This window comes from Gopherus flavomarginatus, chromosome 4 (assembly GCF_025201925.1).
Source record: "Gopherus flavomarginatus isolate rGopFla2 chromosome 4, rGopFla2.mat.asm, whole genome shotgun sequence".
NCBI lineage: Eukaryota > Metazoa > Chordata > Testudines > Testudinidae > Gopherus > Gopherus flavomarginatus.
Genome location: NC_066620.1, coordinates 24,002,045 through 24,027,832, shown reverse-complemented (window position 1 = coordinate 24,027,832; position 25,788 = coordinate 24,002,045).

The window sequence follows — 25,788 nt, the reverse complement described above, 5'->3', positions numbered from 1 at the left end:
TTGCGCGTTTTATTTTATTTTGCTTGGTGACTTACTTTGTTCTGTCTGTTACTACTTGGAACCACTTAAATCCTACTTTCTGTATTTAATAAAATCACATTTTACTTATTAATTAACTCAGAGTATGTATTAATACCTGGGGGAGCAAACAACTGTGTGTATCTCTCTATCAGTGTTATAGAGGGTGAACAATTTATGAGTTTACCCTGCATAAGCTTTATACAGGGTAAAACGGATTTATTTGGGTTTAGACCCCATTGGGAGTTGGGCATCTGAGTGTTAAAGATGAGCACACTTCTGTGAGCTGCTTTCAGGTAAACCTGCAGATATGGGGCATGTAATTCAGACCCAGGGTCTTTGTTGGAGCAGACAGGAGTGTCTGGCTCAGCAAGACAGGGTGCTGGAGTCCTGAGCTGGCAGGGAAAACAGGAGCAGAGGTAGTCTTGGCACATCAGTTGGCAGCTCCCAGGGGGTTTCTGTGATACAACCCATCACAGATGTGGCATGATTTCCCTTTACAAAAACCATGGTGACTCTTCCCCAACAAATTATGTTCATCTATGTTCTTTATGATAGTTTCAACCAGTCTGCCCGGTACTTAAGTCAGGCTTACTGGCCTGTAACTGTCGGGATCACCTTTGGAGCCCTTTTTAAAAATTAGTGTCATGTTAGCTACCCTCCAGTCATTTGGCACAGACGCTGATTTCAATGATAGATTGCAAATCACAGTTAATAGTTCTGCAATTTCACATTTGAGTTCCTTCAGAACTCTTGGGTGGATACCATCAGGTTCTGGTGACTAATTGCTGTTTAGTTTTTCAGTTTGTTCCAAAATCTCCCCTAATGACACCTCAATCTGGGACATTTCCTCAGATTTGTCACCTAAAAAATGTTCCTCAGGTTTGGGAATTTCCCTCACATCCTCAGCTGTGAAGACCAATTCAAAGAATTCATTTAATTTCTCCACAATGGCCTTATCATCCTTTAGCATCTTGATTGTCCAGAGGCCCTACTAATTGTTTAGCAGGCTTCCTGCCTCTGATGTGCTTATATTTTTTGCTATTATTTTTTGAGTCTTTGGCTAGCTGTTCTTCAAATTCTTTTTTGGCTTTCCTAATTATATTTTTACACTTCAGTTCTCTATTCAGTGCATATGGGCTGCTGGGAATAAGGATAGTTTTATGCCACCTTTATACCTGCCTAATTTTGAGTCAAGGCAGTGGGCTGAATCTGCTTTGGATGGAATTTAGAAGCAGCCTCACAGCTGCTCTAAGTTGCACCAGCTGGAACAAATCTAAGCAGTGGTCCAGCTGAGCCTCCTTCACTAGGGAAGGAGTGATTCCTTCACGGAATCCCCTGAAAATCACTTCAGCTGGTTTATAGCATCTTTATGCCACCAGTGTATTACTAAAGGGTCATAGTGGAACTGAGGATCTAGCTCATAGTTATGATACATTTGCAGACATGCTTTGAAAAATATCAGGCCTTAATATGTCTTTCTTGTCTATTATAAGAGACAAGGTGAGTGAGGTAATGTCTATTATGATGCACATGGACTTCTTGATGAAAATCTCTCTTCTCCAGCCTCCTGGCAGATGCTCAGTATGTCCCTCCCGACTTAGACATGCCCCTTTGCCACTGCAGCAGAACAGCAGTTGGCATAAAGCCAGCACAGATGCATTGGGGGAATCCTGAGTTGCCTGTATGAGGCAGCTTTAAGTGTCTTTTGCATACTGGAGCAGTATTAAGGGGGTTTAGGCCAGGGCTGCCCGGGGGGGCACAAGGGGCAATTTGTCCCAGGCCCCACAGGGGCCCTCACGAGAATATAGTATTCTATAATATTGCAACTTTTTTTTATGGAAGGGGCTTCTGAAATTGCTTTGCCGCAGGCTCCCTGAATCCTGTGGGTGGCCCTGGCATAGGCAGGGCAGAGGATCTGGTGCAAGGACTGCAAAAGAGGAGGCTAGAAAGAACATACATTTTATTATTTTAAATATAGCTTTCCCTCTTCTTTCCCTTTCTCATTTTGTTCTCAATCATCTAATAGGCATCTCGCCATGTAAATATCATTGATTGCAACACAGCTGCGGTAATTGTGCATGCAAATTAGGCCCTGACCTGCTGCATACATTTTTTCCAAATCAGATCCTTAATGTCTTCATAGATCTTTTGCTGGATAAGAAATGGCTCAGATTAAAACTTGCTTTGCTTACAATATACTGTATAAACAAGAGGAATTCCAGGTCAAATACAACTGCCCACAAAATAACTTCTTATAACTCTCCCCCCGAATTTAAATACTCAGCATTTCTCAGCCCCATAATTTTGAATAAAGACCAAATCTTGTTCTTTCAATGGAAAACTCAAACACAGGAAAATAATATCTTCTAGTAAATGCAATTTTGTGAATCTTGTGCTCACTCTGGCTGTGGACCCTTAAGTAGTGTGTATAAAGTAGTGAAGAGGGAAGAGACCTTGAATACACAAGAGTGCACAGTCAAAGGTCTAGACAATTTCAGAAAAAATAATTCAAGTTAAATCTGTTCTCAGTTTGAATAGAAGTTCAAATTGTAACTTGTAGGTTACTTTAATTAATTATCTACCCGAAAGGTAAGAGACTACAACTACTTTGAGAGATCAGCCCCAAGATTGATGGGGGTTATCAGTAGAAGTCAGAAACCATTAGGGTAACCAAACAGTAACAGTGAAAAATCAGGACACTTTTTTTTGGGGGTCGGGGGATGGAGGGATATAGTTGCACATATAAGACAAAGCCCCTAATATCAGGATGTGTCATGCACAACAGGGACAATACAATGCTCTTTTTGTAATAATTACTTTTATTAGCCAACCAAATAACAAATACACTCCTTGCAATCTGGTAAAGGAGAGAGAGAACAGTATTGGAATTCTAGCATTTGCATTACTCACACCATCCCTGATGGAGAAACCCAAAGTATCAGTCATTATCTTCTTCCTCCTCATCTTCATTGTCATCATCACTACCCTTATGTGTCATCCTGTCCTCTGTAAAGGCATGCAGGCTGGGATGTAGGTTTTATAATGTGCTTCAGTGATGCTCACTATGCCTAATCCATATTCACTGGGACTTTCAGCCCATTTTTTCTTATCTGTATCTCTTCACCCTGCTAATATTGGAGTGTCATAGGTTACTTGTCCTTTTACCTCAAGGTTATTATCATATACATCGATTAGTTACCATGGCATTCTTGTGGCTGGACATTTGCTGATGTTCCTAACAAACTAGCTAAATTGGCATTTAGTTAGCTATCAGCAGTTTAGCAACACTGATTTATAGTATCACTCTATCTTGTGGCCTCTTGCTATATAAGGGTCATTATTGGCCAGTTGCTTATGTCAAGTCTTTAGGTCTAGGGCTTTAGTTAGTTTGGCTAAACTATAGGCTTTATGTGCTTGAGACCTATAGGCTTTTGCATTACTGCTTTAATCCATACCTATATCTTACTAGCATATATCCATATATCTATAGCAACACAGTGGACTACAAACAGAAACTTGAGAACAAAGTCTCTCCTCACATGAGGACTAGTCAATGGGCTTTGGATCAGGCCTATGATCTGTTCAGATAGGCAACCTCTATTGGTGAGTTGCGTTATGCAAGATGAGATCCACTTTTGTGATACTAAAATGTAAAGGAAAATGCCCTTTTGAAAACATCACACAAAGGTGTTAGGAATCATTTTAATCTTTTAAACTGGCACCATGTGCAGATGTAGAAAGAAATCCACCCTGTAGATACTTTCTGAGCATCAGTTGGAGCAATCACATAAAAAAGCTACATTTGTGACACTGTTCATACTATTCTGATACATTATTTCAGCTTTTCCTGCTTTCATATTGTCCTGAAATGTGTTGTATTTCAAAATCAGTTTTGAAGAGCTAAACAACAAAGAAATTTTTTGTTAGTTTTTTTGACTGAGTGAAGCCACTTCAATGCAACATGGTCAGTCTGCAGGTGGAAACACAATTCCCAAATGTATGAGCATAGCTTCTCCAGAGCATACTCAATGACGTAACATTCTTTTTCTGAGAATGATCAGTGGCTTTTCCTCTCACAAAGATTTTGCTGAGAAACATGACATGATGGAATTATTGATCTGGTCCTTCCTGCGTTAAAACTGCTCCTACACCACAGTCAGATGCATCTGTGGTTATGACGAATGGTTGGTTGAAGTCCAGGGCCCTTAGTACAGGGTCAGACATAAAGGCTGCCTTAAGCTGGTTAAAGGCTTTCTGGCACTTCTCAGTCCACTGAACTTCATTTGGCTGTTTTTTCCTGCTCAGGTCTGTCAGTGTGGCGGCAGTTTGACTGTAGTGTGGTGTAATTCGTTGGCAATACCTGGCCAAGCCAAAGAAGGATTGGACCTGCTTCTTTGCCTTAGGGACAGGCCAATTTTGAATAGCATTTACCTTAACCAGTAGGAGGTTGATAGAACCTTGACCCATGTGGTGTCCAAGGTACATTACCCTGTTTAGGCTTATTTAACACTTTTTGACCTTTGATCTTTCTTTGGCTGGGTCATCTAGTGGCACTTGCCAGTACCCCTTAGTTAAATCTAAGGCTGAGATGAATTGGGCACATCCCAATTTCTCCAATAGCTCATCTATGCATGGCATTGGATAGTTCTCTGGGCTAGTTACAGCATTAAGCTTATGGTAGTCCACACAAAAGTGGATTTCCCCATTTGGTTGGGAATCAGAACCACTGGAGAGGCCCATGCACTCTCAGAAGGGAGGATTACACCCATCTGTAATATGTCCTTCATTTCTCTTTCTATTGCGGTTTTGGCTTGAGGAGCCATCTGGTAGGGTTGGGCTCTAATTGAGCGAGCATCACCCGTGCCAATAGAGTGGTACACCCGTTCTGTCCGTCTGAGGTGGTTGAAAACTTTGCAGTGAAGCTGATGCACAGCTCCTGGATTTGCTGTCACTGCTTACGCCCAAGGGTCATGGAAAGGCTCACTTCTTCCATGCCACTGTTGCTTTTTCCATCATAGTAGACTCCTTCAGGCCCCTCAGTGTCGTCTCTCTCCTGGGCTGTAAACTGGAGAACCTTGATTTCTCAGGAATAAAAGGGCTTTAGAAAATTAACATGGTATATTTTAGGTTTTAGGGTAGGGTTTGGGAATGCTATGAGGTAATTAATAGCTCTCAGGCGCTCTTGGACCATAAATGGCCTCTCCCACGACACTTTCATATTATTGGCCTGGAGAACTTTTAGAACTATGACTTGGTCACCTACTCTGAAGGAATGCTCTCTGGCATGTTTATCATACCAGGCCTTTTGCTCTGTAGGTTTTCTCAAGCAAGGGCTAGAGAGTCTTTGAGGGTGTTCTTCAGGTTGGTTACAAAGTCCAAAATATTAGTTCCCAGAAAAGATGTAACCCCCTCCCATTGCTGCTTCACCAACTGTAAAGGCCCCTTAACTTCATAGCCATAAATGAATTCAAAGGGTGAAAATCCCAAAATGCGATGCAGTACAGCCTTGTAGGCAAAGAGCAACTGCTGCAACACTAGATTCCAATCATTGGAGTGTTCATTTACGAAATTGTGTATCATGGCCCCCAAAGTCCCATTAAACTTCTCCACTAGGCCATTTGTTTGATGGTGGTAGAGGGTAACAACCAAGTGGTTCACCCCATAAGCTTCCCAAAGATGTTTCATGGTCCCTCCCAGGAAGTTAGTTCCTGAATCCGTAAGGATGCCGGAGCGCCAACCTGCCCTGGCAAAAATGTCTGTCAATGCTTGGCTCATGCTTTTAGCCCTGGTGTTGGTTAGAGCTACTGCTTCCAGGCATCGGGTGGCAAAATCCATGAAAGTCAGTATCTACAGGTTTCTTCTAGGTGTCTTCTTAGGGAAAGGACCCAGAATATCCACAGCTACATGCTGAAACGGAACCTCAGTTATGGTTAGTGGCTGGAAAGGGGCCTTGACCTGGTCTTGGGGCTTTCCCACCCTCTGGCACCCTCATAAGATCAGACATAGGTAGAAACATCTTTGCCCATTCCCTTCCAGTAGAATGACTTCCCCAAATGGTCTTTGGTTCTGTTCACCCCAGGATGGCCACTAGGGTGATTGTGGGGTAAGCTTAAGGGTTTTTCCCTATACTTAGTTGGATCTACCAACTGTTTCTGAGGATGCCAGTCCTCCTTGTGCCCACCCGAAAGGGTTTCCTTGTATAAGAGTCCTCCTTCTATAACAAACCTGGACCTGTTGGAAGAGCTGAGATGCAGTGGGTCACTCCATGCCACTGTGCAAGCTCCCTTGTGTCTCTCATCTACTTCCTGCACTGTCTGGAACTGCTCCCTTGATGCTGGAGACATTATTTCCTCACCGGATTGTGGATCTGGGCTTGGTCCCACTAGAAGTGATGCAGGTGATGTGGGTGTCACCATTGACTGTGAACTGCTCTTTGCTGGTGCACTAGGTTGTTTTTCAGGCTCCGGTTGAGCTTCTTGCATTGGTTTAGTTGCTGCTGCAGATGCAGGCTCTGTGGTGTCCTTTGGTGCTGGCTTCCCTCACTCTGGTGGGGTTGCAAGCATGGGCTCTGGTGCTGACTGCTCTGCCAGTTCCAATCCTTGGGCTGGTTTTGGCTGGGTCCCAAGAACTGGATCTACAACCACTGCCATAGACTCTGTTCTGGGGTCCAGTTCCACCATCTCTGGCTGGGTCCATGGGCCTGTGGTACCAGGGGACACAGGCTGTGTTCTTGTAGGAGGCTCAGAAATGGAGATAGGTGTAGAGACCTGTTTAGCCTGGCTGTAGGTGACCATCCTCACTCTTTTTGTTAGCCTAACATGGTTGGATACGTCTTCTTCCAGCAGCATGGGAATGAGATAATCGTCATAGACTGCAAACGTCCATATCTCTGACTAGCCCTTGTACTGGACAGGCAACCTGGCTGTAGACAAGTTAAAGGAGTTAGCCTTAAAGGTCTGCACTGTCACGTGGGCCTCTGGGTCAATGAATTTGGGGTCCACCAGGGATTGATGAATAGCTGACAACTGTGCTCCAATAATCTTTCTCCTGCTCACACTCAGAGTTTCCCTTCACTCTGGGAGTATTTGTGAGGCTTCTGGGCCTGAGGGCTCTTGGTGGGACTGCGGGGGACTGCTCGGTGATCAGCTGCAGTCGTCTGGTGCTCTTGGGGCAGTTGGCCTGCACATGCCCAAGCTCATTACATTTAAAGCATCACCCAGCTGACTGTGGGCTGGGACGAGGTCAATGGTTGGAGAGTAGGGTTCTGGAACAAGAGGGCATCTGGGGTTTCCCTGCCTGTGTGGAGGGCTCCTCCTTGTGAGGTGAGGCTTTGGGTTGACCCTGATGGTGGGGTGTCATCTTGGGCTGCCACCTCCACACGTTTGGTTCCGATCTCCCCTGCTTCAATTACAGTTTTGGGCTTCTCATCTAGGATGTACCTTTCTATTTCCTCAGGAACACCGTCTAAGAACTGCTCCATTTGTATTAGGAGGGACAGATCTTTCAGAGATTTAACATTTGCTCCTGATATCCAGACCTCCCAGTGTTTTACAATGTGGTAGGCGTGTTGGGAAAATGCCACGTCTAGTTTCCACCTTAGGGCTCTGAACCGCCGATGGGCATGCTCAGGTATTAGCCCCATTCTAATTCTGGTCTTTTGTTTAAAAACTTTGTACTCATTCACATGTTCTTTAGGTATTTCAGCTGCCACCTCTGCTATGAGTCCACTGAGTTGCAGCCTCAGCTTCACCATATACTGGCCTGTAGGGATGTTGTACCCAAGGTAGGACTTTTCAAAATTTTCTAAGAAGACCTCTGTATCATCGCCTACCTTGTATGTGGGGAATTATTTGGAATGGGGAGTGGTACCTGGAGAAGGACTGCTAGGGCTACCTGATTGCTCCAGTTTAACCCTTTCCAGCTCTAAGCGCTTCAGCTCCAACTCAGCATCCAAGCACTCCCAGCTGCATTTCCCCCTCTGCCTCCAAGTTCTTCATTTCCAAATGTTTCGCCTCTCTTTTCTCCTCTGCTTCCACTTCCAAGCACTTTACCTCCACTTCCACCTTGCAGCATTCCTGCTGCCCTTGTCTCTTCAGCCCAGAGAGAACAACTGAGAGACAAAGGAAAAGCTTTTTTCTCCATTTTTAAAAAGTCCAAGCTTTTCTATTGGCTCTTTTGGTCAGGTTCCCACTCCCTTTCAGTTACCTGGGGGACTTTGTTAACCCTTTACAGACGAAGCAAACAGAGAACCACCACCAAGAGGGACTTTATAACTAACTGGCTGGCTGGGTGTCGATAAAAGGGAACTCCTCCTCCTGCCCCAATTTATCACAGATGCAAAATAACTGGGTTCCCTGTGCCAGTTTGAAGAAACTACTACCAAAATTTGAAAATACGTTTCATATTTTTTAACTTTGCTGTAACACACATGGTAACTTTCAGCAGCAAAACAGTAGAATTTAAACTTCAGGTGAGATTTTGTTGCTCGACTTCATATCTTTCTAACTTTCAAATGGACATTCCATTTCCATATGGTGCTCTGTTGAATTATTTGCCATTGGACATGGTTTGAAGATCCATTGGACATGGTATGAATAGACCCAATGAAATTAACAGCACAACATTGGTTGTGATTTCCAGAGGAAATAAAGGCTCCACAGTTGGGACCTTCACATTTTTTTCATTTAAGAAAAGGGTTTTAAAAATAGTTTTATAACTTGCAGCTTTTCATTGCAGACTTTAGTAGACAGAAGCAGAAGATTCTGCATTTAGGGTGCAGACCTATTATTGAAGTGATACCAGTTTGCACCAGCTGAGGATCTGGCTCCTACTAAGCTTTCATTACTGCCCTCAACAGACCATTCCAGTTATCCATGTGTATCTGTATAATGGAGTAAGACTGACTAACAGGGGCTTAGAATCTGTCCCTGTATTTTTAATTTCTGTAAAAAAAAATAAACTAGAACATAATAGAGCTGATCAAGGGAAAAATCGTATTATATTTTGAAAAGAAGTCACCCTTTGAAATTTGTTGACTGAAAAGCTTTGGGATTTCCCACAAATTTTCATTTTGAATTTAGAAAGTGTTTTGTTTTGAAACATTTAAAAACAAAATGAAAAGTATCAAATTAGAATGAAAAATCATTTTCCTGAATGAAAGATGAAAGCATATTCTCCAGTGGCATAATTATTTGATCTGGAAATGTTGACCAGCACCAGTGCATAGGATAAGTGCTTATTACTCTATAGAGAAAGAAATAAAAATAAGTAAAACAAATGAGTAGGCATAGAAATTGAGCTACCCCTTAACCCCTAGAGGTGAGTCCTTCACCTTGGGGTTGAAACACATTGGCCTGACAGTGTGGGGAATCCTGCATTGCCACCGCTCAAGATGTTAGCTGTTCTATGGAAAGATGGCTTCAGTCTCCAGAGATATAGCTAGATACTTTTCACAAACATTAAAGTCAAGTAAGAGAAATTCAAACTAGAAATCACAGATCCGTATTTGAAATTTTCCAAGTGGAGGACGTGGCTATGACTTACATCACAAATATTTGAAAGAATAAAACTGTCACAATATGGCAACACTCTGGACAAACAAGAAAATCTTCATGTTGTGAATCCCCAATGGTGATGTGCACCTACAAGATACTCAGCCTTCCAAGGTTCAAACAAAATCCTATTCAAGTTATCACATCACCCACCCACAGCATCACGCAGGATACGACTAATTCCTACAAGCCGAGAGGGAAGATTGACAGATTTATTAGGGATTAAATTTTGCAGTTGACTGGAAACAGATATAAAATATTACTTACAATCACACCGTGCAAAAAAAAAATAGAGGCAATGTTTAAAACCTCAGGAGCCAACATTAAAAATAATACTTCATAATGTACATACTAAAATAATCAAAAAGCAAGAAGAGATAATATGATTGCTCTCCAGGCTTTTCATTCTGCAGATCACTTCATAAGAAATTGCTTTACTTATGGACTAAACTGCACTCCCAACACCACACTGGCAAAACTCCCTGAATCACTAAATTGACATTCTGCAGACCACCGGGAAGTGCTATGTAGTGGTCCACATTCTGAAAATCACTGCTAGAGCAACAAAATGAGCTTGGTATGAATATATATCCTGCCGTATATCAGAAAAGGGGGAAAATGTATGAAAGAACAAGATTCCTGTTCAGTGAGGTACTCGAAGTATGTGAGTAGTCCCACTGAAAAGCATGGCTAACTTGACGTAAATACCTTGCTTAATTGGGACATAATGAGTTCTACACACAAAACAGAAATACAGTTACCAAATTGGAAGCTGACTGTAGACAAGTTTAGACTAGAAATAAAGCCCCATTTTTTAACATTGAGAGTAATTAACCATTAGAAGAACTTAACTGGAGACATGGTGGATTCTCTATCACTTGAAGTCTTTAAATCGGGCCTGGATGTCTTTCTAAAAGCTGTGCTCTGGCTCAGACGGAAGTTATGGACTCAATGCAGGAATTCCTGGGTGAGGTTATGGCTTGTGTTATGCAGAAGATTAGAGTAGATGATTATAATGGTCCCTTCCATCCTTAAAGATCTATGAGCCTGTTAATATGGAGAGTGGATTTTCCACTTGGTTGACATACAATAATCAATTGCACTAGTGGTGTATTATCTATTTAGGTTAAAGATGGCTCCTTGTGGTTCCAGGTGAGCAATGGAAAGAGACCTTCTTTTCCGAGGAATTGTTTTCTGAAGACATGTTGGGACCAATTCAGTCCTCAGCAATTACATTGAGTACTTTATCATGTAAGGATGTAACCTGAACAAATGTTGCACTTGCATATTCATTCCCTCACTCTCTCACATGTGCCCCAGCCCCCTGATAATTTTTGTTGTCCTCTGCTGAACTCTCTCCAATTTGTCCACATCCTTTCTGTAGTGGGGGCCCCAAAACTGAATGTAATTCTCCAGATGTGGCCTCACCAGTGCCAAATAGAGGGGGGAAATCATTTCCCTCAATCTACTGTCAATGCTTCTACTAATGTAGCCCAATATGCCATTAGCCTTCTTGGCAACAAGGGCACACTGCTGACTCATATCCAGCTTCTCATCCATGGTAATCTCCAGCTCCTTTTCTGCAGAAATGCTGCTTAGCCAGTCGGTCCCCAGCCTGTAGTGATGCATGGGATTCTTCCTTCCTAAGTGCAGGACTCTGCACTTGTCCTTGTTGAACCTCATCAGATTTCTTTTGGCCCAGTCCTCCAATTTGTCTAGGTCATTCTGGACCCTATCCCTACCCTCCAGCATATCTACCTCTACCCCCAGCTTTGTGTCGTCTGCGAACTTGCTGAAAGTGCAATCTATCCCATTGTCCAGACCATTAATAAAGATGTTGAACAAAACCGGCCCCAGGATCGACCCTCGGGGCACTCCTCTTGATACAGGCTGCCAACTAGACATTGAGCCGTTGATCACAACCCACTGAGTCTGACAATCTAGACAGCTTTCTATTCACCTTATTGAAGCTTTGCTAAAGTCAAGATGTATCACATCCACTGCTTTCCACCTATTATCAGAGCCAGTTATCTCATCATAGAAGGCAATCAGTTTGGTCGGGCATGACTTGCCACTGTCTATTTAGACTGGGAACACTTCAGCGAGGGTCTATTTCTTACTACGAGTGGACAGTGCCTAGCACAATGGGGCCCCGATCTCTGCTCTAGTATCCTAAAAATAATAAGAAAGCTAATTTTTTAAAGAGTTTATCTGTAAGTGGTTATGCCACAAGTGATTACAAATTAATCCAATCAGGTAATAAATGTCTTCATGTCTTATCTTCTCAGTCAAAGTAAACACAGGTCTAAGAGCACATATTTGTAAAAAAATGCTTTCAGTCAAATCTACAGTTAACATTTGCAATAAATACATAAAAATAGTTGAATCATTTCACATAATAAATGTACAGAAGCACAATCTTCTTTGGGGATATTCGATGAGCAAATGAAGAGGGTAAATGTATCAAGAAAATTGTTCATTGGGAATTACTGATTCAATACTAGTTAAAAGGCTGCAGCTTTAGAGTTGTGGTGCAATGGAGGCATTGGGCCAAATTCAAAACCTGGAGGCAAGCAGGTGCAGCTCCACTGGATTATATGGACTAATAGTCATATACACAAGAAATGAATTAAGCCCATAGATTCCTACCTTGGTTTTTCACTGACAGAGCCATAGACCATTTGGCATGGCAGGTGGGGAATAGAGTGGGGTTATCTTCTCTTGTCTGCATTAGAATGGCAACAGGACCCTGATGTAATTAGAACACACATGGAGGGTAATGAGCTGACAGACCCCAAAGAGCCTGGTTTCAATCAGTCAGATAAAAATGGATTGGGAATAAGCAGAGATGAGGTTAATGGAGACCTTGTTAGTATGATTTTCAATCCTGCCCATTTCTGTGTCTGCCCAGGGTATTATTAGTCTATTATTTTACTAGAAAAATCAGTGTAATATTAGGAAAGGTATCCAGCTTTTCACTATCTGAACTTACAGTTCATAGTGTTGTAGTAGAGATTAATTCTTTATATTTTATTCTGATCTTCAACACATTGTTCTTATGCCTCCAAAATGAGTATGGAATGTCTCCTATGCATATGGAAGAGACGATACTCTACTCTGCATAGTATTCTAGCCTATATATCAAACCTCTGAGTTACAGAGGTATTGATGTGTATGAATGAGGGACTCCATTATCACATACTTTCATTCCCACATAACTGAGTGTGGGTTAAAGCTGATTTAGTTCTAATAATAAACAAAATACTGCCTTCTGTTACACCAGTGCAAACATATTTTACAAAGCTTTAAATAGTTGAGCCAAATGAGAAGGGAGGAATAATGTAATCAGGAAAATGAATAATTTGGAATCATTTAAGAGCACTTTACTAGATGCACAAAAAAGTATAAATAAGGAAAAAGACATACTGGTTAAAAATTCAAAATGGTTTAGAGGGGAAGTGAAGGCAGCTATATATAGATATATATCTATACACTCATAGATAAATAGAAGAAAGGGAAATCTGATAGTAATGAGTATATGTCAGAAGTTAGGCATCACAGAAAATTGATAAGGGACACAAGGAGACCTCTGGCCAGCAGAATTAAAGACAGTAAGGAAAACATTTTAAAACATATTAAGAACAAAAGAACTCTCTGGTATTGGTCCATTACTAGATGGAAATTGTAGAATTATCAACAATGATGCAGGAAAAGCAGAAGTATTCAATAAATATTTCTGTTCTCTATTTGGAGAGAAAACAGATTATATAGTCTTGTCATGTAGTGATACTTTCCATTGCATTAGTATCTCTGGAGGATGTTAAACAGAAGCTACTAAAGTAAGACATATTTAAATCAGCAAGTCCAGATAACTTGGATCGAAGAATTTTAAAAGCTGGTTGAGGAGGTCTCTGGATCATTAATATTTATTTTCAATCCGTCTTGGAGCATTGGGGAAGTTTCACAAGACTAGAAGAAAGCTAATGCTTGCCAGGTTTTAAAAAGTGTAAATGGGATGACTCAGGTAATTACAGGCTTGTCAGCCTGAAATCTATCTTGGCCAAGATAATGGAGCAGCTTGGGCAAGATAATGGAGCAACTGACATGGGACTCAGTTAATAAAGAATTAAAGGAAGTTAATGTAATTAATGCAAATCAACACTAATGTATGGAAAATAAATCCTGTCAAACTAACTTGATATCTTTTTATTGATGAGAGTACAAGTTTTGTTGATAAAGGTAATAGTGCTGACATGATAGACTGCATGACATTTTGATTAAAAAACCAGAATGATATAAAATTGATATGGCACACATTAAATGGATTAAAAGATGATTAACTGATAGGTGTCCAAACGTAATGGTAAATGAAGAATCATTGTCAAACTTGTTTCCATTGGGAGCTCACAGAGATCAGTTCTTGATCCTATGCGATCTAACATTTGCATCAATGACCTGGAAGAAAACATAAAATCATCACTGATAAAGTTTCAGATGACACAGAAATTGGAAGAGTGGCAAATAATGAAGTGGACAGAATTCAGGGTGATCTGAATCACTTAGTAAACTGGGCACAAGCAAACAATATGCATTTTAATACACCTATATATATATATGAACAAAAAACGTTCTGTCCTGGGAAGCAGTGAGTCTGAAAAAGATTTGGGCATTGTAGTGAATAATCAATTAAACATGAGCTCCCTGTGTGATGCGGTGGCCAAAAAACTTAATGTGATCCTGGGATGAATAAACAGGGGAATCTCGAGTAGAAGTAGAGAAATTATTTTACCGCTGTATTTGGCATGGTATGACTGCTGCTGGCATGCTGTATCCAGTTCTGGTTCCTACAATTCAAAACAGATGTTAAGAAATTGGAGAGGTTCAGCTTCCAGACCACTGCACTGGGCAGCACAGTATGGGCAGGAGGTGACCAGCCCTCTGTAGAGAAAGAAGTGGTTCAGGACTATTTAGAAAAGCTGGATGAGCACAAGTCCATGGGGCCGGATACGCTGCATCTGAGGATGCTAAAGGAGTCGGCAGATGTGATTGCAGAGCCATTGGCCATTATTTTTGAAAACTCATGGCAATTGGGGAAGGTCCTCGATAACTGGAAAAAGGCTAATGTGCCTATCTTTAAAAAAGGGAAGAAGGAGGATCCAGGGAATTACAGGCCATTCAGCCTCACGTCAGTCCCTGGAAAAATCATAGAGCAGGTCCTCAAGGAATCAATTGTGAAGCACTTAGAGGAGAGGTCTAGCCTGATTTGGAGTGTGTTAGTATATTGATTTAATTTATCCACTTAATTTAATTGTATTTAATTACTTTTAATTAATTCTTTTAATAACAATCAATTATTATTATTATTATTATGGGTATTAATTAGTATGGGTTTCGGCTTGCCAATTTGTTTGATCAGAAGATAACAGTTCTTCCTGAATCAGACTTCACAGAGTTTATAAAGGGACCTTCAGGGGTATGACAGGAAGCTTACACTGAACCAGATATAGTCATAAAAACCTTTTATTAAAATCAATGAAATAGTGAAGCAGTTAGAATTACAGAGTTACACTTCTATTGCTGTTATTCAAGAGATACACATGATAATACAATATTATAAGCTACAAACGTGGTTAATACTCACACTTTATTTTAATAACCTGGTGTTGGAAGATACAGAGCCATGCCTGTGTCAGTTCTGTTTTCACACCTCTGGCAGAGGAAACTACTGCAGAGTTGTTTAATCTCTTTAACTTAACTCTCTATTCCTTAACTAAAATAAAACATAGGCTTAGCCTAGTTACCTTAAACTTACAGTTTGAAAAGAAATAAAGTACAGCCTATTAATAGTTAATAGCCATCATATATGGGTAGCATTGATACCTTGCTGAAGGTGGAGGCAATGAAGAGTAGATAGAAGTAGATAGGTGGGCAGATTGCCTTAGCTTAACATATAGGGTTTTTGGCCTGTAGGTCTCTTGCATTACAGCCAAACTTATTTTTAATATAAATCTATAAGCCTATTACACCAAACACTCAAATTTATATGAAAGATATATTTATACACACCCGCAGATTAATCCTTAGGGCTACAGAGGAAAGTGATCAGGAACAGTCAGCATGGATTCACCAAGGGCAAGTCATGACTGACTAACTTAATTGCCTTCTATGATGAGAGAACTGGCTTTGTGGATGAGGGGAAAGCAGTTGCACGTGTTATTCTTTGACTTTAGCAAACCTTTTGATATGGTCTCCCACAGTATTCTTGCCAGGAAGTTAAAGACGTATGGCGGAGATTGGCAACCTTTCAGAAGTGGTGTGCCGAATCTTCATTTATTCACTTTAATTTAAGGTTTTGCACGCCGGTAATACATTTTAATGTTTTTTAGAAGGTCTTTCTCTATAAGTCTATATATTATATAACTAAACTAGTGTTGTATTGTAAAATAAACAAGGTTTTCAAAATGTTTAAGAAGCTTCATTTAAAATTACATTAAAATGTTGATCTTACGCCGCCGGCCCACTCAGCTCTCTGCTGGTCTGGGGTCCTGTTCACCTAGGCTGGCAGCAGGCTGAGTGGGGCCTGCGGCCGGGATCCTGACTGGCAAGGGTCTGGCAGCCAGAACCCCAGACTGGAAATGGTCTGTGCAGGGCCAGCAGCCAGGACCCCAGACTGGCAGTGCGCTGAGTGGCTTAGCCCACTGCTGCTCATTGGTTCCATCCACTGGCTCCTGCCAGCCGGAATCCCGGCTGCTGGACCCGCTCACCCCGCTGCCGGTCTGGGGTCCCGGCCCTGACCACATACAGTGGGTACCTACCTTCTCCCTGGTTCTGGCCCATTCTCTTCCTCTCTCTGCACTGAGCTGAGGGTGGGAGTGCACTGAGGACAGAGCTGGGGATGAAGGGTCTGGCCAGGAGCTAGAATGAGGGAGGGGGCTCAAGGTTGGAGCAGGAGGTTTGGGTGTGGGGCACTTACCTGGGCAGCTCCCATTTGGTGCGAGGGGTGCAGGTGGGAATGTGGGAGTGTGTGTGCAGGAGCTCCCATTTGGTGCTCAGAGTGGAGGTGAGGATGTGCGGGGTGCAAGAGTCAGGGCAGAGGGCTGGGGCATGTGAGGGGGTGCAGGTGTCAGGGCGGGGGGGTTGGGTATGTGTGGGGGTGCCGGAGTAAGGGCTGGGATTGTGGGGGTGGGAATGAAGGAGTCAAGCAGAGGGCTGGGTGTGTATGATGGGGGCACTGGGCTCAGGGCAGGGGTGTGTGGCTGCGGGGCTCAGGGCAGAGGGCTGGGTGTGTGTGTGTTGGGGGGCTCAGGGCAGAGGACTGCGTGTATGTGAGAGGGGCTCGGGGCTCAGGGCAGAGGGCTGCGGTGTGTGTGAGGGGGCGTTAGGGCAGGGGGCTGGAGGGGATATGCCCCTATTCAGGGCCAGCTCTGGCTTTTTTGATGCTCCAAGCAAAACAAAAACCAAAACCTGCAGGGCGGCTGGAGCAGCAAAGCAGAAAAAAACCCAAAAACCTACAGGGTGGCTGGAGCCAGGGTGCAGGGGGACTCCCTGTCCTACAGACATGCAGAGGAGTGTGTGCCTGGTTTAGCGAGGGAGGGAGGGGGAGAGAGCGGGGGGGAGAGAGAGAAGGGGGGCTGCCAGGGCTTCAGGGGGGCACTTGTCACGCAGCCCCAGGGCTCTGTGCCGCTCCGGTTGGCTGGGAGAGAAGGACATGGGCTGCCCTGCCGAGTTTGCTGCAGGGCGCTCCCCTCTTCTGCGCCGCCGCCCTCTACAGGGCGGCCGGAGCGGGGAACCAAAAAATGAAAAAAAGGGCGGCCAGAATGCCACCACTTGGAATCTGCCGTCCCAAGCACAAGCTTGCTCAGTTGGTGCCTGGAGCCAGCCCTGCACCTATTCCACGCCCCGCCTTCCCCAAGGCCCTGCCCCTGCTTCTTCTCTGCTCCGCCGGGAGCAGCGAGCATGCTGACTCTGTTCCTTCCCCACACCCTCCCTCGCAAGGGCCATCAGCTGATCAGCCAGAAGGGAGGGAAAGACAGAGAGGTGGAGGAGGGGCAGGAACCCAGCACACTATGGGAAGAGGCAGGGGAGCCAGCAGGACCAAGCTTCTGCCCATAGGCGTGAGCAGCCCATTTCATTAGGGTGTACACACAGGGACCCCTGCCCTAGTCCTGCCCCTGCCATGCGCTATCCCTGCCCCTGCCCTGCACCCATCCACTCCCTCCTACTTCCCACCCCCTTACTGCCCCCCTCAGAACCCCAAACCCCCTGCTCCTTGTCCCCTGACTATCCCCTCCTGGAACCCCTACCCCTAACTGCCCCTCCCAGGACCCCACCCCCTATCTAAGCCTCCCTGCTCCTTGTCCCCTGACTGCCCCCCTAGGACCCTACTCTCTACCTGTTCCCTGACTGCCCCAACCCTTATCCACACCCTTGCCCCCTGACAGACCCCGGGACTGCCATGCCCCATCCAACCCCCCCGCCTGCTCCCTGAGTGGCCCCTCCAGAGACCCCTCCATGCCCCTAACCACCCCGTCTGAGATCCCACCCCCTATCCAACCCACCCTGCTCCCTGTCCCCTGACTGGCCCCACCCCTTATCCAACCCCCCGGCCCCTGACTCCTTACCATGAGGCTCCTAGCAGCGTGTTCTGCTCCGCGCGGAGCCAGACACACTGCCCCACGGGAGCGGGCAGCCCCGCCCCTCAGAATGCTGCACATGCGGTGGCATGGCTCCAGGGGAGGGTGGAAGGTGGAGGAGGGGCTGGTGGCTTGTTGTGCTTGGCCGGGCAGTCCAGCCTGGGACTGCAGACCCTGCGGCTTGCCGTGCCAGGAAAGTGGGGCCATTTGCCCACTTCTGCATTAGGGCGTGCCTGGGCACACCAGCACACCCTGTGCACTGCCTATGCTTCTTTCCCCTGCCCCTGCGCGGGGAGCGGAGGGCAGGGAAAAGCGGTCCAGTCCGGGCTGGGCAGGATTTTTCATGGCACCCTGCTGCCTGCTGGGACTCTGATGTGCCATTAAAAATTGTCTCGAGTGCCGTCTTTGGCACGCACGGCATAGGTTGCCGAGTCCTGACGTATGGGCTGGATAAATGGACTATAAGGTGGATAGAAAGCTGGCTAGATCTTTGGGCTCAACAGGCAGTGATCAATGGCTCCATATCTAGTTGGCAGCCGGTATCAAGCGGAGAGTCCTGGGTTCGGTTTTGTTCAATATCTTCATTAATGATCTGGAGGATAGCATGGATTGCACTCTCAGCAAGTTTACAGATGACACTAAACTGAGAGGAGTGGTAGATAAGCTGGAGGGTAGGGATAGGATACAGAGGGACCTAGACAAATTAGAGGACTGGGCCAAAAGAAATCTGATGGTGTTCAACTAGGACAAGTGCAGACTAGGGACTGAATGGCTAGGAAGCAGTTCTGCAGAAAAGGACCTAGGGGTTACAGTGTCCAGCAGAGGGCAACAAAAATGATTAGGGGGCTGGAGACATAATTTATGAGTAGAGGCTGAGGAACTGGGATTATTTAGTCTGCAGAAGAGAAGAATGAGGGGGGATTTGATAGCTGCTTTCAACTACCTGAAAGGGGCTTGTCAAGGTTCCTTCCCCACTCTGAACTTTAGGGTACAGATGTGGGGACCTGCATGGACACTTCTAAGCTTAATTATCAGCTTAGATCTGGTATCGCTGCCACCATCCCCCAAGCACTACTTTTTTCCCTGGGTAGTTTTGAAGGACTTCACCAATTCCCTGGTGAACACAGATCCAAACCCCTTGGATCTTAAAACAAGGAGAAATTAACCATCCCCGCCTTTCTCCCACCAGTCAGTGGAGAGTCCAGATCCAATCCCCTTGGATCTAAAAACAAGGAAAAAAATCAATCAGGTATTAAGAAAAAGGCTTTTAATTAAAGAAAAGAAAGGAAAAAGAAAATCCTCTGGGAGTGATTAGTATACCAGCTACTTTCACAGACAACAGATTCAAAACACAGAGGATGTTCCCCTGGGCACAAATTTAGTTACACAAAAAATATATTCAAATACCCAATTTGATTCTACCTCTAATTGCATAAGACAGGTTACAAAGAAATAAACATAAACCTATTTATTTCTAAAACTTACTACTCTGATAAGAGGCTGGTTCCTTGATTTTTTTCACTCTGGCTGAAACTGAAACTCTAAACAAAGGAAAAACTTCCCTCCTTCCTTTTGAAACATCTTGTGCCCCCATTGGTTCCTCTGGTCAAGTGTTAGCTAGGCTAGGTGAACTTTTTAATCCTTTACAGGTAAAAGAGGCATTAACCCTTAACCATCTGTTTATGACAGGGCTTCAAAGAGGATGAATCTAGACTGTTCTCAGTGGTACCAGGTGACAGAACAAGGAGTAATGGTCTCAAGTTGCAGTGTGGGAGGTTTAGGTTGGATATTAGGAAAAACTTTTTCACTAGAAGGGTGATGAAGCACTGGAATGAGTTACCTAGGGAGGTGGTGGAATCTCCTTCCTTAGAGGTTTTTAAGATCAGGCTTGACGACGCCCTGGCTGGGATGCTTTATATGAGGATTGGTCCTGCTTTGAACAGAGAGTTGGACTAGATGACCTCCTGAGGTCCCTTCCAACCCTGATATTCTATGATTTTATTATTTGATTTCAGTGCAGTTACTACAGTTTAATTACCAGTGTAATTAGGGCAGAATTTGGTCCACTGAAAAGATATACGTAAACATACAATTTAGAAGCTACTTTGATCTGCTCCATTTAAGAATCTACCAGCTGTCCGTGTCTTTTCTAAGTAGCAGACTGTGCCACATATCAGCATTTGTCAGCAGTTGAAGGTTGTGCCAGTCATGATTCAATCGGGAATAAGAAAGCTTTATATTCTGTGACATGGGAAACAGCATCAGGCCCATCAATAACTCTATTTCACTTTATTGATTTACACATTGTAACGTGCTGCTATGATTTGCATCACAGATGCTGCTATAGGGCTCATATTGAGTTACATGCAGAACAACAGACTTTAGTGAAAATGATATTGGGATAGTTTCTGACATTGTATACTGGACACACATGCAACAGTTGTGTGCTTATGGCTAGGAAGGTTGGGGAATAAAGTCACTGAGAAACTAAAGGGGCATACACCTGGCTTCAGCTCTGAGTTTTGGTTTAAGTTACTCATGCTGCAGGAGGGAAAGCAATGCACATGTATTACATGAGGCGGTTTCACCAGTTTGGGGGCCAGGGCTTTGACCCCATTCTGACTCCTTTGTGCCAATCCTTGGGTACAAGACAGACGGAGACGCAGTGGATCTGCCCTGCTGAGGATTCTACTGGTGTGCGGGAATCCCCAGTATTATAGAGCCAACTAAAGTCACTATATATCACCTTCCCCATTGTGGACACTATGTAAAGAACATAGCCAGGAAAAAGGGGGAGAACTCTCCTATACTTTGGAAAAAAAAATGTCATAAATATAAATTTCTATATACAGTACTATAAAATCCCTCCTGGCCAGAGGCACAAAATCCTCTTACCTATAAAGGGTTAAGAAGCTCTAGTAACCTGGCTGACACCTGACCAAAATCACCAATAAGGGGACAAGATACTTTCAAATCTAGGGGGGAGGCTTTGTTCTATCTGTTCCATGTGGCTTTTGCCAGAGACAGATTAAAGAAGCAAGCAATCCAGCTTCTATAGAGTTAGTAAGTATTTAGCAAGGAACTGCATTAGATTATCTTTTGTTTTGGCTTGTGAATTTCTCTGTGCTGGGGGGAATGTGTATCCCTGTTTTTTCTTTTCGTAACTAGGTTTTGCCTAGAGGGAAATCCTCTGTGTTTTGAATCTGATTGCCTGTGAGATTATCTTCCATTTGAATCTTAAAGAGGTACTCCCTTTACCCTTTTTCTTTATAATAAAGTTCTGTTTGTTTAAGAATCTGATTGGGTTTTTTAGTATTCTAAGTATCAGAGGGGTAGCCATCTTAGTCTGGATCTGTGAAAGCAGCAAAGAGTCCTGTGGCAACTTATAGACTAACAGATGTTTTGGAGCATGAGCTTTCAAAAAGCTTATGCTCCAAAATATCTGTTAGTCTATAAGGTGCCACAGGACTCTTTGCTGCTTTTAGTGTTCTAAAAAACCGAAGGCTGATCTGTGCTCATCTTGTTTATTCTCAAGCCTCCCTGGGAAAGGGGGTGTAGGGCTTGGGGGCATTTTTTGGGGAAATAGGACTCCAAGTGGTCCTTTCTCTGATTCTGTGTTTGAATCACTTCATGGTGGCAGCATTTACCTAATCCAAGGTACAAGGGAGAATTTGTGTCTTGGGGAATTTTTTACCTAAGCTGGTAAAAATAAGCTTAGGGGGTCTTTCATGCCGGTCTCCACATCTGTACCTTAAAGTTCAGAGTGGGGAGGGAACCCTGACCTGGTGACAGAGTGGTGGGATCATTTTGAACCAGAGATCATTTTGAACCAAAAGCACAGACCTAAGGTTTTTCTCTTTCTTTGCCTGGAGGCAGAGGTGTTAGCTTACAGCCAGGAAATTCACAAGCAGTTTTTTTCCTTCTTTCTTACTCTCCATTAAGCTAGGCAAGCACGAGCTAGGATGATGAAACGCAATGTCCAACAGCACCTAGAAGTCCCATTCTCCTCAGGCCAGCCAGGACTAGCAACTGAGCCTGGCACAGGGTAGGAGCCACGAGACAGGTCTTCCTTAGTCCCACATCCTGCCCTACAGTGATTTACCTCTCTGCCAGCTGCCATGGTCACCCGAAATATACTGTTGGGGAGGGTCAGATAACTGCTTTTGTGGCTTCCCTTTGCTTCCCCATCAGAAAATCATTTTTCTGCAGGGAAGCAAAGAAATCTGCAGGGGACATAAATTCTGCACATGAGTTGTGGTGCAGAATTATCCAAGGAGTGACATATGAGATACAATGAAAGGCAAACAAAGAGCAGAGTTAGATCTTTTCTTCTTGATAAAGAGTATAGCTTATAGTCCAGAACTACATCTAGTTGTTTAAGATGATGGAAATAAGAAAAAAAAACATTCTGCAAAAGAAAGAGGTATTAATTTTAGCACAATACTTCAAGTAACCTGAAACAATGACCTTTTGATAAGGGAAGCAGGATGATTTTTTTAAATTAGATGTTATCAGTCTAAGAAAGCATGAACTATGTAGGCGAAAGCTTATTGTTATAGTGTTGGTCAAAGTTGTAACAGGCTTTAAAAGCTGAAATTTCATTTCTGCTGTTAAAGTAACAATTCTGTAATGTTTTGTTTATTAGCCTTGTTTTCTTGGGCTTTTAACCCATCAGCTATTTTATATCAACTAATAAATAAGGTTTGAACAAACTGGTTAAAATTGGATGTAATATTAGAATTTTCTGCATTAGAACTGTGCTATTTGAAAACAGATAATTCTTAATCTCAGCCCTTAGGGCCTGAAGGATCACTTTACAGTAATTTGAATGAGTAATAGTAATTCACATTAATATTATGCACACAACTGCAGCTTCCTGTGCCAGAAACTTTAAAAAAATATTTACAGCCAAAGTCTCCTCTTTTGCATCAATGTAAAGCTGCAGTTACTCCACTGAAATCAGTTAGGTTTGTTCATATTTGTAATGATATACTTAAGAGGAGCCAGGATTTCACCTTTAGTTTGTCCAGTGAAACAGACTTTGACTTTGGGGAAGGGAATAGAGAAAAGAGATAAATCTGGAAGGGTGAAGGCACCCCTTTCTAAAACTGGACTAAATAGACCTACATATTCTGAGCCTCTGCTCCTTTTTCCCCCAGGAAAGACTTATGAATTCTATTTCTTTATCTAGTGCCTAACCATAAGTAATCTTGCTCATCCAACTATGATCATAATATGGTCATAATATAACTGAAGCAAAACTTTTGTGAATCACCTGACCCCAAAACACCAGAGATAGGTTGGCCATTACCAGGAGCCACTGAAACACAGGACAGAATCATAATTTTGCACTGATATGGCAACACATGGCATCTTATAAACATGAAAGAGCCTAAGGTGGCTAATTTGTCTCTTAGGGTTTGCCTAATGTGCAATCAGAGCTATGACTGCAGCATGTATAGCTTTGATCCAGCTAGCTCAGACAACAGCAGTGAAGCTCCACCAGCATGTGCTGTAGAAGCCCATCCAAGATCCTGGGTATCTATGTGACATACCCCACGGTATAATCTGGATGGCTGAACAGCTGTGTCCTCTCAACCCTCAAACCTGATGTGCCTTTCACGCTCACACTGCTTTGCTGTGAGAACGACCACTCCTGGCCTGTTCATATTGCCATATTCAGCATGCAAAAATCATTTGAAGCTGAATGATATGAGCACTCTAGCCAGTCCCTCCTAAATTATATTGAAGAGTAACACCTGAAAATTCTTAGCCCAGACATGTGAATCTTGAACTGCCCAGAACCCTCCTGGACAATACAAGCTCATAGAAAGTCCATCATTTCATTAATAGAAAATGATATATACAAACCCTGTTACCCTAACTGGAGGTTCCAAACACTTCAGTCCAAACACACTGGCTTAGATAAAACAATAAAACAAGTTTAATAACTACAGAAAGAGAGATTTTAAGTGATTATAAGGAATGAGGAATAAATGTCAGAATTGGTTATAAAGAAATAAAAGATAAAATGCAAACTAATATCTAACTTAACTAAGTAAACTTAAGAAAAGAAGTTTCTGCCAACATGTCCTCCCCCAACCAGGACCCCTCCCCCAAATCAATTATGCTTTCTTTGTCTTTCAAACATTGTTGGTGCCATGAGTAGAGATGAGGCGAGAGTGGTGATTTGTGTCCTCTGTCCTCCCTTCTTATAACATTTCTCTTCTTTGAGAATCATCTCCAGATGGGTTCAGGTGGCAGCAAGTCTGTTTGCCAAAATATAAATTTCCACTCACACCCCTTCTTTGTGCCAAAGAACAGCTGGTTAATCAGGTGATAGTCCATTTGATTTTGTTGACACCTGCTGAGGCATCAGTTTGCCTTTTGTCTCTGTCATTTTGGAATATGGCTTAGTAACATCATAGAGTAGAATCTTAATTTTACATATAATGTTGTCACACATATTTTAAAAGGACAATAATGATTAGTTAATTATGAGTTTTCCAATGAGTTTTCACAAGGCATACTTTGTACAAAATTTATCACAGTCTTGTAAAAAAGTGGTGAACATGAGGGTACAGACTGTCACAATCTACTCATTCAGCTAGCCCAAGGTACCACCTGTGCTGCTGTGATTTCAATGCTATCGTTATTCAAGCTACCTAGATCAAAGCTACATGTTCTGCAATCATATCTCTGATTGCAGTGAACGCATAGCGTAAGACTCTCTTCATGCATTAATGATTTCTCATACTTTACTGTAAACAGCTGACAGATAAAAAAGTCTGTTGGTTTTTATGGTTTCTGCAGCTGAAAAAAATAGAGTTGCAATTAGCTTAGTTTGAGACATATGTATATTACAGGAACTCATTCCGCTTGTGTAGATCACTGTCTCAACTTCACCACCTCTGAAATACACAACTGTGGCTTGAGTCTCACTTGCCTTGACTTAATGAAGCTTCATTTCAGTTCAAAAGTCCACTACTTCTCTGAAGACATTCCATGGAGTAGGTCCAGTTCTGGGATGTGTGGCTAAATGATATCAATGCTCTCTGCAAACTGAGCACTCAAGATGGAAATTCACAAGAACAAGTCCCCTCACTTCCTGCTAGTATTGCCCTGGTAAGAAATTCCATGATAATAGCCTTTCTTATTGTTTTCCCTACTTCCTAACTCTTCCAAAGCCAGTTATCACTTTTAAAAAAAGAGAAGTTACTAAATTTCTTTGCCTCTCAGAAAGATGAAGGTTCACTCTGAGGGAAGCACAAAGGGTTGAATTATTTACTGTCTCCAACCCAGTTTCCCCTCTCTTCTTTATTTCAGTTGTAATGCTTAGGGTCATGCCAAATATGGAGTCTAATTGGAGGGATGGTATAGCAAGTCATATTACAGACCTGTGGGCAATTTCCATTCTGTCTAATCTCTCTAATTCGGTTTGTCTACAATGAACAATTCCCAGTGGCAGAATCTTTAAAAGGCATTCCTTCCTTTTTCGCCTTCCCCTGCAGCGTGGGGCACGGGTCGCTTGCTGGTGGATTCTCTGCAGCTTGAGGTCTTCAAACCAATTGTGAGGATTTCAG